At 48.4% G+C, this 11,105-nt stretch overlaps 1 protein-coding gene across 10 annotated transcripts in view; it reads left to right on the top strand.

Moving 5' to 3' along the window:
- Window positions 803-11,105, top strand: part of GGACT (gamma-glutamylamine cyclotransferase) — a 61,856-nt gene continuing 51,553 nt past the window's right edge. For 4 of the 10 annotated variants that reach the window (XM_005668515.3, XM_021065871.1, XM_003357886.5 and 1 more), the window contains exons 1-2: window positions 1,484-1,579; window positions 5,781-5,949. The gene's annotated coding sequence lies outside the window, so the exon portion shown is untranslated. Of the gene's footprint in view, window positions 1,191-1,277; window positions 1,580-5,780; window positions 5,950-11,105 lie in introns of those variants that run through there. The other 6 variants (XM_021065873.1, XM_021065868.1, XM_021065874.1 and 3 more) reach the window with 5 other exon arrangements.

Here is an 11,105-nt window from a genome sequence, read left to right as displayed (position 1 = left end):
TGACCCTGTGGATGCCCACACAAAAGCAAATTCTGTGGCATCTAGAACCTACTCCAGACTCCCCAGATTGGAATCTGCATTTAAAAAATTATGTCTCAATAAATCTGGGGAAAAATAAATTGTCATTATGGGGGGAAAAAAAGAAGCATTTGGAGAGTTCTCTTGTGGTGCAGCAGGTTAAGGATCTGGCATCACTGTAGTCACCTGGCTTGCTGCTGTGGCACAGGTTCTATCCCTGGCCAGGGAACTTCCACATACAGTAGGCGTGGCCAAAAATAAAATAAAAATAAAAACAGTATGTTAAAAATACACCAGATGAGATTTTTTAGGGCCGCACCCGTGGCATATGGAGGTTCCCAGGCTTGGGGCTGAATCAGAGCTATAGCTACCAGCCTATGCTGCAGCCGCATCTACACAGAATCCAACCTACACCACAGCTCACAGTAACACCAGATCCTTAACCCACTGAGCAAGGCCAGGGATCGAACCTGTGTCCTCAGGGATGCTAGTCAGATTTGTTAACCGCAGAGCCATGGGAACTCTGAGATTTTTTTTTATATATACTTAATACTTATATTTAATCATGAACTTCTCAAAACAAGAACGAACTCTATAAAAATTATAGCTTTTGAATCTTTTAGGTTTCTTTAGGAATTGTACATCTGTTCAAAACATAACCACATCAGCGTTATTGGGAATGTTCGAATAAAAACCAGATTGTCAAAACCACACATGAGTCCAGCCCACATACATGAGAGTGGAAGAGGCAGAAAGTGATGAAAGGAGATTATTACTAGTCCAGTAACTATATATGAATATAGTATTTACATATTTGTGTGTTGGGGGGAGAGGGGCAGGAGTGGCTCCTCTCTATCTTTGTGCAATTCTTGCTACCTGGGTCCCCACAACAGCCTTGCTTAAGTCCAGAATGAATACAGTCTCTAGAAAAAAATTTCAGCTTCTGCTTTTGGTCTTCACTTTAATTTCTGGGGCTCAAATTTAGTCCTAGGATCTAGGAAGCAGAGAGTGAGTCATTTCTTCCACTGTCTCCTACAAACACAATTTCAGTTGAAAATGGAGAATTGGTAAATAGGAGGCAGTATCAAGACCATGTGATTATCTGTACCCCCGTGTGGTGACAGCGCTGCGTGTGGATGCTGGAGGGTGAGGCCTTGGTCATCAAGCTCCAGGTATGAGCTCATTTCTACACGTGTGTGGGGAGGGTGGAGGAGGTGGGGGGGCGGGAGGGCGCTTGGGGACGTATCTGATGCGGTGTGGGCCCAGGTGTGTCTGAGTCCAACATGGACTCAAGACCAAGGACGCCCAAGTGGGACCCATTAGCGCGTGCGCGTCTGCCGCCCCAGGTGTGCCCCCGCCAGGGTCCTGGCGCGTGCCCAGGTGCGCGTGCCCAGGTGCGCGTGCCCAGGTGCGCGTGCGGCCCGAACGGGCGGGTACCGCGTCCCACCTCCAGGGGGCGCCGCCGGGGGCGGCCTCCCGGGGCGGCCGTGCCAGCCACCGCCGGGATTTCCGCTCTGCCGCCGGTGCCGGCTCTCCCCGACGGCGCCCGGCTCTGCAGCAGGTCAGGCGTTGAGGGTGGGCCGAGTTACCCAGGTCCCTGAGCCTGGCCCCGCCACGAGGGTGCCCTGGGGACCCGGGGGACTCCAGGCATCGCTGCTTGTGCGGCGCGTCGCGCCCGGGCCGAGTTCCGGCCCGTGGGAATCGGGAAGGGGGGAGGGGGAAGGGGACGGGGAGGGGAGGGGACAGTGAGGGGGCACGGGGTAGAGCCTGGGTGGTGGAGGGGCGCGGGCGCCTGCGGGACCAGCTGGAAGGGAGGGGACACCGGGCCGTTAAGCGGGTCCAGTCTTGCCTTCGGGTAGACGCTGCCTGCTCCCAATAAGGAAAAAGTAATGACCGTTCAAAAGGTAGTTTTCAAAGGATCTCTCACTCCAATGAGGCTGACACTTTTCAGAAATTCTGTCTTTGATTTTAGAGATTCCTTTTTGCGGGGCGAGGAGACCACGAGCTGCAAAACAAATCTAAGAACCGCGGCCATTTGTTAGTTTCTGAACTTTTTTTTGAAGCCGTTAGTGATACAGCTGAGTTTTTGGAGAAATTCCTCTTATTGCCTTGATTATGATATATAGCTATTGCGCTTTCAGTCTCTCGGCCAAAGATAACACCACAGTCGCCCTGCTGGAAACGCTAAAGAGGTGTGCGTTTTTTGAACACATCTTCGTGACTCCGGGCTGACTGTCAACATTGAAATGATAAGAAAATGAGGTTTGGAGTCACATTTTTTTTTTAAGCAGGTTGTTAATTTTGCAAAATGTCCCAGGGATAAATCAGTATTAAAAACCAAAGGGTCTCTCCAAATCAGTTGGATCGACCCATAGAAAGTGTAGGTCTTACACGTGTTCATGTATTTTTTCCCTGTAATTGAGGGTTCCTCTCCCTGGTCTCAATTTATTGAAATGCTAATATGGAGAACTCCCACACGGTCGGCACATTTTCCCAAAATGCCTTGTTTTCCTGAACCGACTCCCAGAAGGAGCCAGAAGTTCCTGAAGAAGCAGACTTCCTTGGGTAGAGAGCGTTTGTATTTCAACAGCTGTGTGTGCAGAGTTAATTTCTAATGGGTGGACCTTTGTACGGCAGTATTTTGGACTGGTTGACCTTGCTAATGAGGGTCCCGAGTCTTAGCACTAGTCCTGGAGAAGGTGGTTATTCATGCTGGACTTGGGCATTGTGGGCAGCGGGAAGTAAAACAGAGCAAGGATAGAAACCAGTCCTGTTTGAAGTTTTAAAATTTTCTGTTCATTTTCCTCTTATTTTGTATAGTAACCTCTCTTGAAAGTTCCCAACTGGATCAGCTCTTCCAGGTGGAGTCACTGAAAGGCTTTGAACCCACAGTCAGCCAGGCTTTCCCCCCGGGGCAGGGCACTCTGGTGTTGCTGGAATTCGGCCTCCGTCTGCCCGTGCTGATTTGAGACGCAGAGACAGAGTTTTGGGTAAAGGAGAAAAATATAGCTTTGTTGCTTTGCCAGGCAAAGGAGGGGCACAGCAGACGAACGCCTTAAAGACTGTGCCTCCCCCTTAGAATTGCGAGTTTCATAGTAAAAAGGAGAAAAACAGGTTTTCAGATAGGAATCAGGATTGGGACAAACATGCATTCTTCTCTCTTTGGGGGAATCTTAGTCGTCAAAGCTGGAGTCAGGGGGTCTCAGTACGATGCTGATGGTGGCCTTCTGGGTTATTGCCTCGAATAACAGTACTTTCGAAAAGGGTCTATGGCTCAGAGATTAGAACAAACTAGGAAGGTTCCTGAAGAACATCAGGTGCTAATCATCTTTAAGCCACAGGCTCTTATGCTCAGGGGGCCTAAGCTTTAGCTTACAGGTGATTGCATTTAGGGTGCAATTAAGTCAGGGAGAAAGACAAGGAAGCCCTCGAAGCTGGTCCGTTTTAAAGTATTCGTTTCTAAAAGAAGCATAAGGAATGTAACTTCTAGGGGGTCTCAAATGCCTATGTTAGTGTGTGTGTTCCTTGAGAGGGAGCCAGGATCCTGTCCCAAGGCGGTACTGCTGTTGCGTGGCTGGTCCTCCCTCCCCTGGTCAGCCGCTGTCTGAACCTGTCCCTAGGAACTCAGGGAAGGTCATGGTGGCTGAACGAGGCCCATTTCCTAAGAACAAGAAATGGGGGACACAGAAAGGCTCTTGTGCCCGGGAACCCCACAAAGCCGTGTCCGGTTTCACCTGCGGGCTGGCCTGGAGGGGAGTGTGGCAGAGTTTGCAGAGAGACAAGTCCTAAGGAAGGTGACGATAAGAGGACAAAGCTCAAGTCATGTTAGTCTTTTCTAGAACCTTCTCCATCCCAAGGTCAGCCTTAGATGAGAGACTTTACGAAGAGTCTGTGGGTTAAACAGGCATTCATTCTTTAATGGAAGGGCTCTTGTCAGTGAAACTGCGCAGGGCAGGACAGCCTTGCCTAGGTTGGATCTGGGAGCTGTGCAGGCGGGTCTTACCCGGTGGAAGGTGTCATTACCCTCCCCCCGTGGCTTTACAGAGAAGACCCAGTTCCCAGGAGCCTCAGGGTTTGGATGGCACCATGAGGTAACAGATGTGGTGAAACGCTGAAGTGTTAAGAAGGGCGAAATAAATGCCCACAGGCACCCTGAGCTCAGGGAGATGAGTCCCCGCCTGAGAACGTGGGCGGGTCAGATAGGCCCGGGCAAAGATAGGCTTCATACGTAACCAAGCGGAGAGATGTGGGTGCTGCCAGCGTGGCAAGGCCGCCCTCCTGTAAGGGGGTTGGGGTGGGAGGCCTGCCTGGAGAGAAAGCCTCGCTGGGGATAAACTCTGGTTTTTGATCAAGGCTCTGGGTTGCTTTGGGTTTTTTCTTTTCATTAAAGCAAACAGGAAACAGTATAATGAACCTGTGTATCTTCAGCAAATAGATTTAACAAAGAGTTAAAACGATTTTTCACGGCCGTCTCTGCTTTATCCTTTTACTGAAGTAGTTTAAATTGCAGCTAACATATTAGTTCACCCCAGCGTGGTGTGCCTCCAAAAAAGGACGTTTTTTTGTATGATCGTAGTACCATTGTCACCTCCTAATGGAAATGACAGTAATTCCTTAATGTGTTCTAAAACCCAGTCCACACTCACTTTTCCCTGATGGCCTCCGAGATGCACTCCGTGTGAGTCAGAAGCCTAACGAGGGCCACAGGTGGTACTTTGTTGCGTCTCTGTTGTCTCCTAATCCGAGGCAGATGGCTGGCAGCCTTTGAAAAGGGCGGGTCTGAACGCCAGGCCTTGCAGGTCATGTGGTCTCTGTGGCAGCTCCTTAGCCGCGTTGTCCTCAGACGCAGCATAGATGGTCCCGGTGTGAATGAGCGCTTCTGTGTGCCAGTAAAACTGTTTTCACGGTGTTTTGTTTGAAACAACACCAGCGAGCTGGAGTTCCCTGAGGGCCACAGTTTGCAGACCCTGCTCTCGAGCAGGCCTGTGAGTTTCCCCCCCGCCTTGCTTTCTTTAATTAGTATCTTTAGTATTAGTGATTTATTGATGTCACTTGTTGCCTGTGGATGGCTCTCGTGCTGGACTTTCTCAGCTTTTTGTAGAGTTTAGCTTGTTCCTCTGTCTCCTGTATCACCTGTAAACTGGAAGGGAGATTTAAAGGCTTCATTTGGTTCACAATTACCGTTTGTGGCAAGTATAATTCAGATGTGGCTTGATTTTTTTTTTTAACTGAATATATGACTTTAAAAGACTTGGAAACCCACAGCCAGGACCCAGCTCAGTATTCCTAAAATAAGCTTTGCCTGTGGCTGGAGATACGCTGTTTCTCATTTTCCTCACTTGAAGGAGTGGATACAGATGGTATTTCTTTCTCTCTTTTTTTTTTTTTTTTTTTTTTTTTTTTTTTGTCTTTTTAGGGCTGCACCCATGGCATATGGAGATTCCCAGGCTAGGGGTCCAAATCTGAGCTGTAGCTGCGGCCTGCACCACAGCCGTGCAGCTGGTATTTCTCAAGCAAGCAAAGCACTTTGAACTCCTTGAAGGGCCTTTCGAACTTGCCTCTGTTCAAAGCACCCTGCCGCCCGCCCCTCGGGCTATGGTCACATTTTTCCTCTGAGTGGCTGTTGGCTTCCTTCACGGGCCTGCATCCAAGGTCTGAGATGCCGGCCACGGGGCTGGGCGACGTGCTTCTGCCTCTATGCCCCTTGGCTCTTAGACACTCACTTTGTTCGCTCACCTTCGTCTTCGTCTCACCTGCCGCAGGACTGAGAACCGGATGCTTGGTCCCTGGTCTTCTGGCCCCGCTGCGAGGTGGGAGTCCTTCGCCTGGTGTCCTGTTCCCAAGGATTCTGAGGCCAAATGCTTTTCAGACTCACACTTACCACGGTGTGGGGTTCTGGGCTGATGGGGTTTTGAAGAAGCAAGCCTCAAGGTAAGAACAGTTTTTTCCTCTGTTCTAGAGTGTCTGTTGCTCCTAAACCGTAGAGCATCAGAGAAAGCGAGTTCACGGAGAGTGTCTTTGGAAGTCCTGTCTTTTTGTCTTTCAGGAACAGCAGGGACACTGTTCTCCATTTTTTGTACACGTTGCTTATGGCACCTGTGCTCTGCAGAAGAATTTAATCTTACATAGGGAGAAAGTGTCCATCTCTTCTTTAGAGTTTCTTTGTTTTGTGTTTTGTTTAAAAAGACCTGCCCATTTCAAGGTCATTTTTTTTAAAAGATCCATGTTAACACAGACAAATGAACATATGATTTCAGGGACACATGATTCTGAAAAAGAATGCTGAAGGGGGCTCTTTCTACCGGATAACGTAATATTAAGTGGATGAAATGCTGGCCTTAAGATGGGCCCTACGTTGATAGGTGGGGGGTTGGGAAGTATTTGGTATTGGGGGGGTTCATTATATCATTACTTCTATGTATATTTGACTTCCCATAGTAAGAGTGTTCTTAAAAAAAAAAAAAAAAAAAGAATGGTAGGTGGAAAAGCCATCGTTCATGTTCAGCAACTGTTAACTGAACACAGAGAGTGTGTCGTTAATAAAGGCCCAGCATCTCAGAACGGATATTTCTCCCATGATGAGCAGATGTCAAGGTCATGGTTACAGGTCCCGACTCCCGGGTCAGACTGCCTGGCTTCAAGTTCCTGGCTCCTCCACGCACTGGTTGGGTCATGTTGAGCCTTTTAATTTACAGAACGTGGGATAATAACCATGGCTCCCTGATAGGGTTTCGGGGAGGCTTGAATGAGGACCTCCCACGAGTATTCCCTTGGGTGGCACTTAGCGTTTAGCACATGCTCAGTAAGTGTAAACGCCGAAGAAAACAGTCGTTTCCGTCCGGCAGGGACCCAGGTGAGAGGTGTCAGTGTTGAGAGAAGGTAGGTGGGGTCGTGACCCCACCTGGGCTGGCTCCTAGGGTCAGGAGGACTTCTCTAGGACTTTTCCGGGTGGAGATGGGAGACATCACGTCTTTGAATCAGAAGTCCCCTTGGTTGCTGAAGTGAGAAGGGAACGTGACAGCCGAGAGGGGGCACAGGCGGAGGCTCAGCACCTGGAAGACGCGGCTCGAATTTGGTGCTAGTTTCCTGGTGCCACCGAGCAAGCGCCACCAACTCTGCAGCTTGAAACAGCCCAGATTGACTGTCCCATGCTTGTTTAGGGTGGAAGTCCGGCTGGGTCTCGTGGGGCTGAAGTCAGGGCTGTGTCCCATCCTGGAGGCTCTGGAGGAGAATGTGTTTCTCGATTCCCGGCGTCTAGAGGCCATCTCCCTCCCCCGCGGGAAGAGCACTTCCTCCCTTGGCCCCACTGCCCGCAGCTCCCTGTCCCCAGCCCAGAGGGCGCCCCGCTTTTAAGGACTTGGGGTTAGATCGGGCCCATTTGGACGATCCGGCCTCATTCTGCATCTTCAGGCCTTAACTTTAAGCACAGTCTGTAAGTCCCTTGTGTCACACGGGGTCACGTGATCCCAGGTTCTGGGGATGAGGTCTTTGGGGGGGTCTTAGGGGGCCTAGGACCGCGGTGGCCGCGAAGGACCAGGGCAGTTCTCCAGACCCTCGGGGCGGTGGGGCGCTGCTGCCAGGTGCTGCCAGGTCAGCGTGGTTCCCCTGCTCTTTGCGGAGATGGTGAGTCGGCCCACTCGGCATGGTGCTGGGGGGGGCCCCCGCGGAGCTCCCTGGTTTCAGAGCTTGGCCCCGCCGAACCCGGCCAGAACCCGTCTTTGATTCACCCCTGCTCCCTGGTTACGTTTTTGGTGCTGCGGCTGTTTCACCTTTTAGTTTTTTCTGTTGTCTTGTCTGTAGAATTGTTGCCGCACACCAGCTTTAAACACTGCCGACTGCTTTAGCTCCTACTGAAATAGCGAGGGTTTGCTCCTCTGACCGCTGCCTGGGAGGAAGGCCTGCCGCCCTCACGGGCTTCCTGAAGGGAGGGTGTTTGCAGGACTCTGACGGTTTGAGTCAGGCCAGAGTAGAACCGTGAGAGGGTGTAAATTGGGGAGGACTCGTGTTATGCCTCAGCCTGTCTGTCTGTCCATTCCTGCATCTGCTTTTAAACTGTTTGAGTGTAAATTACCCCTCCTGCCGTGGCCATCTGCACGTAGGAGCATGCAGCTGATAGACTAATGGAAATTATTACTATTTCTACATCTCATGGTGCCTTTAATAATTTATGAGTGTTATATGAGATTTGAAAAGCATTCTTTTTTTTTTTTTTTTTTTTTTTTTTTGGTCTTTTAGGGCCACACCTGCACCATAAGGAGGTTCCCAGGCTAAGGGTCGAATTGGCGCTCCAGCCGCCAGCCTACACCACGGCCATAGCAAAGCAGGATCCGAGCTGCGTCTGCGACCTACACCACAGCTAACTGTGACGCCAGATCCTTAACCCACTGAGCGAGGCCAGGGATAGAACCCGCATCCTCATTGTTGCTAGTCGGGTTTGTTAACTGCAGAGCCATGATGGGAACTCCTGAGAAGCATTCTTTAAGCCATTATCATTGAGAAGAATCACAACTGCCTGCTATGAACTGAAACTCTTTCTCGCTCGATTTGATTCTCTCTAAAGTTGGATGTAGGAGTTCCTGCTGTGGTGCAGTGGGTTAAGGATCCAGCATTGTCTCCACCGCAGCCCAGGTCACTGCTGAGGTGCGGGTTGGATCCCCAGTCCAGCACAGTGGGTTAAGGACTGAGTGTTGCTGCAGCTGTGGTGGAGGTCGCAGCTGCAGCTCAGATTCCACCCCTGACCCAGGAATTTCCATATGCCACAGGTGCGGCCGATAAATTAAAATTACGTTAGATGAAGATTATAAAAGCTTAATAAAATCTGTGAGGGGAAATAAGTGTATCTTATAAATGAATAAGAAACAGATGGCACTCTTGAGAGTATTTATGAATAACAAGTCACTATTTTCTTCTCTCATTTTATTATAAACATTTCCTGCTCTCCTCAGAAGTAAGCCATGGTGAATCCACAGGGTGAGAATCCACGCAGCCTCCTGTCTTTGCTGTACCTGTGCCATCTGCCCTTCTTTCTTTGTTTTGTAGGTTTTTGTTTGCTTGTTTCTGGAGAATTGTGAAGCAAATATCAGAAACTAAGTCATTTCACTCCTAAATATTTTGGCATTGAGTTTTATTTAAAAGTTGAGTTTTTAGTTTTTTTAAAAACTACAATCCTAGCTAACAATGAACAAAAAATCCTTAGTATTCTGTAATGCTGTATGCTCTGTTCACATTTCCCCAGTTGTCTGAAATAGTCTGTACATCCTGCTGTACAGCCCAGGGAAGTATATCTAGTCACTTGTGATAGAACACGATGGAAGATCGCGTGAGAAAAAGAATGTATATATGTCCATGACTGGGTCACTTTTCTGTACGGCAGAAATGGAACATTGTAAATCAACTATAATAAAAAAAATCTTAAAAAATAAACAGTAACAGTGCCTCTCCAAATAAAGCAGTCTGTTTAGCTGTTTAGGCAAAGCGAGATCAAAACAGAGCTCTTTCATAGTATTTGGTGTGCATTCCTCTTAAGTCTCTTTACAGTAATAATAATAATGGATGTGTGCCATCTTAGCTTAATTCCGAATGCTCTTGTCTTTCCTTTTAGGGCTGCACCCTCGGCATATGGAGGTTCCCAGGTTAGGGGTCGAATCAGAGCTGTAGCCGCCGGCCTCCACCACAGCCACAGCAACGCTAGATCTGAGCCACGTCTGCAGCCTACACCACAGCTCACGGCAGCGTCGGATCCTTAAGCCACTGAGCAAGGGCAGGGATCGAACCTGCGTCCTCATGGATGCTAGTCGGATTTGTTTCCGTGAGCCACGACGGGGGCGCTCCCCCTTTATTTTTAACTCTGTGTTTTACAAGAGTTGTATGCTCTCATGCTTTCATTCTTCTTTACTGTTATTATTACTTGATTTTGTATAAAGTAGAATTGACCTTACTGTAAAAAGTAAATTTTATTGGAATATAGTTGACATAGAAAGTTGTGCTGGTTAGTTGTAGGTGTACAGCTAAGTAACTCAGTTACGCATATTTCTGTTTCTTGTCAGATTTTTTTCCCTTATAGGTTGTTACACAGTATTGAGTTGTGGCGCAGTTCGAATCCAAGTAGTATCCATGAGGTTGCGGATTCGATCCCCAACCTCGCTCAGTGGGTTAAGGATCTGGTGTTGCCCTGAGCTGTGGTGTAGGTCACAGACGCAGCTCAGATCCTGAGTTGCTGTGGCTGTGGTATAGGCCGGCAGCCATAGCTCAGATTTGATCGCTAGCCTGGGAACTTCGACATGCTGTGGGTGGGGCCCTAAAAAGCAAGCAAGAAAAGAATACACACACACACACACACACACACACACACACTGTGCTATATATAGAAGGTCCCTGTTACCTGTCTATTTTATATATATAAGTGTGTATATGTCGATCCTAACCCCTAATTTACCCCTCGCCCCACATTTCCCCTTTGGCAACCATGAATTTGGTTACAAGATGTTTGAGTCTGTTTCTGTATCATATGTTCTTTTGTATCATTTTTTGTTAGAGTCCACATATTAATGATCTCATATGATATTTGTCTTTGTCTGCCTAGTTCACTTTTATGATAATTTCTTGGTCCATCCATGTTGCTGCAAATGGCATTGTTTCACTCCTTTTTACGGCTGAGTAGTATTCCATTGTATACATGTACCACATTTTCTTTGTCCATTCCTCTGTTGATGGGCATTTAGGTGGCTTCCATGTTTTGGCTATTGCAAATAGTGCTGCAGTGAACATTGGGGTGCATGTGTCTTTTTGAATTATGGTTTTCTCCAGATAGATGCCCAGGAGTGGGATTGCTGGATCATAGGGTAGTTCTATGTTTAGTTTTTGAAGGAGCTTCCCCATTATTCTCCATAATGGTTGCTAAAATTGACCTTTTTTGTTGAATAATTCTGTGAGTTTTAACATTGAACCCCGTAACCATCGTCACAGTTCTGACACAGAGTGGCTCCATCATCATCAGAAAAAAAAAAATCAGAAAACAAAACAAGCCCTACCATATGCTGCCCCCTTGCAGTGTAGCCCTCCCTCTCCCTCTAACCCCGGACAGCTGT

Source organism: Sus scrofa, chromosome 11 (assembly GCF_000003025.6).
Source record: "Sus scrofa isolate TJ Tabasco breed Duroc chromosome 11, Sscrofa11.1, whole genome shotgun sequence".
Lineage (NCBI taxonomy): Eukaryota > Metazoa > Chordata > Mammalia > Artiodactyla > Suidae > Sus > Sus scrofa.
This window is presented reverse-complemented; position numbering and strand designations above follow the sequence as displayed.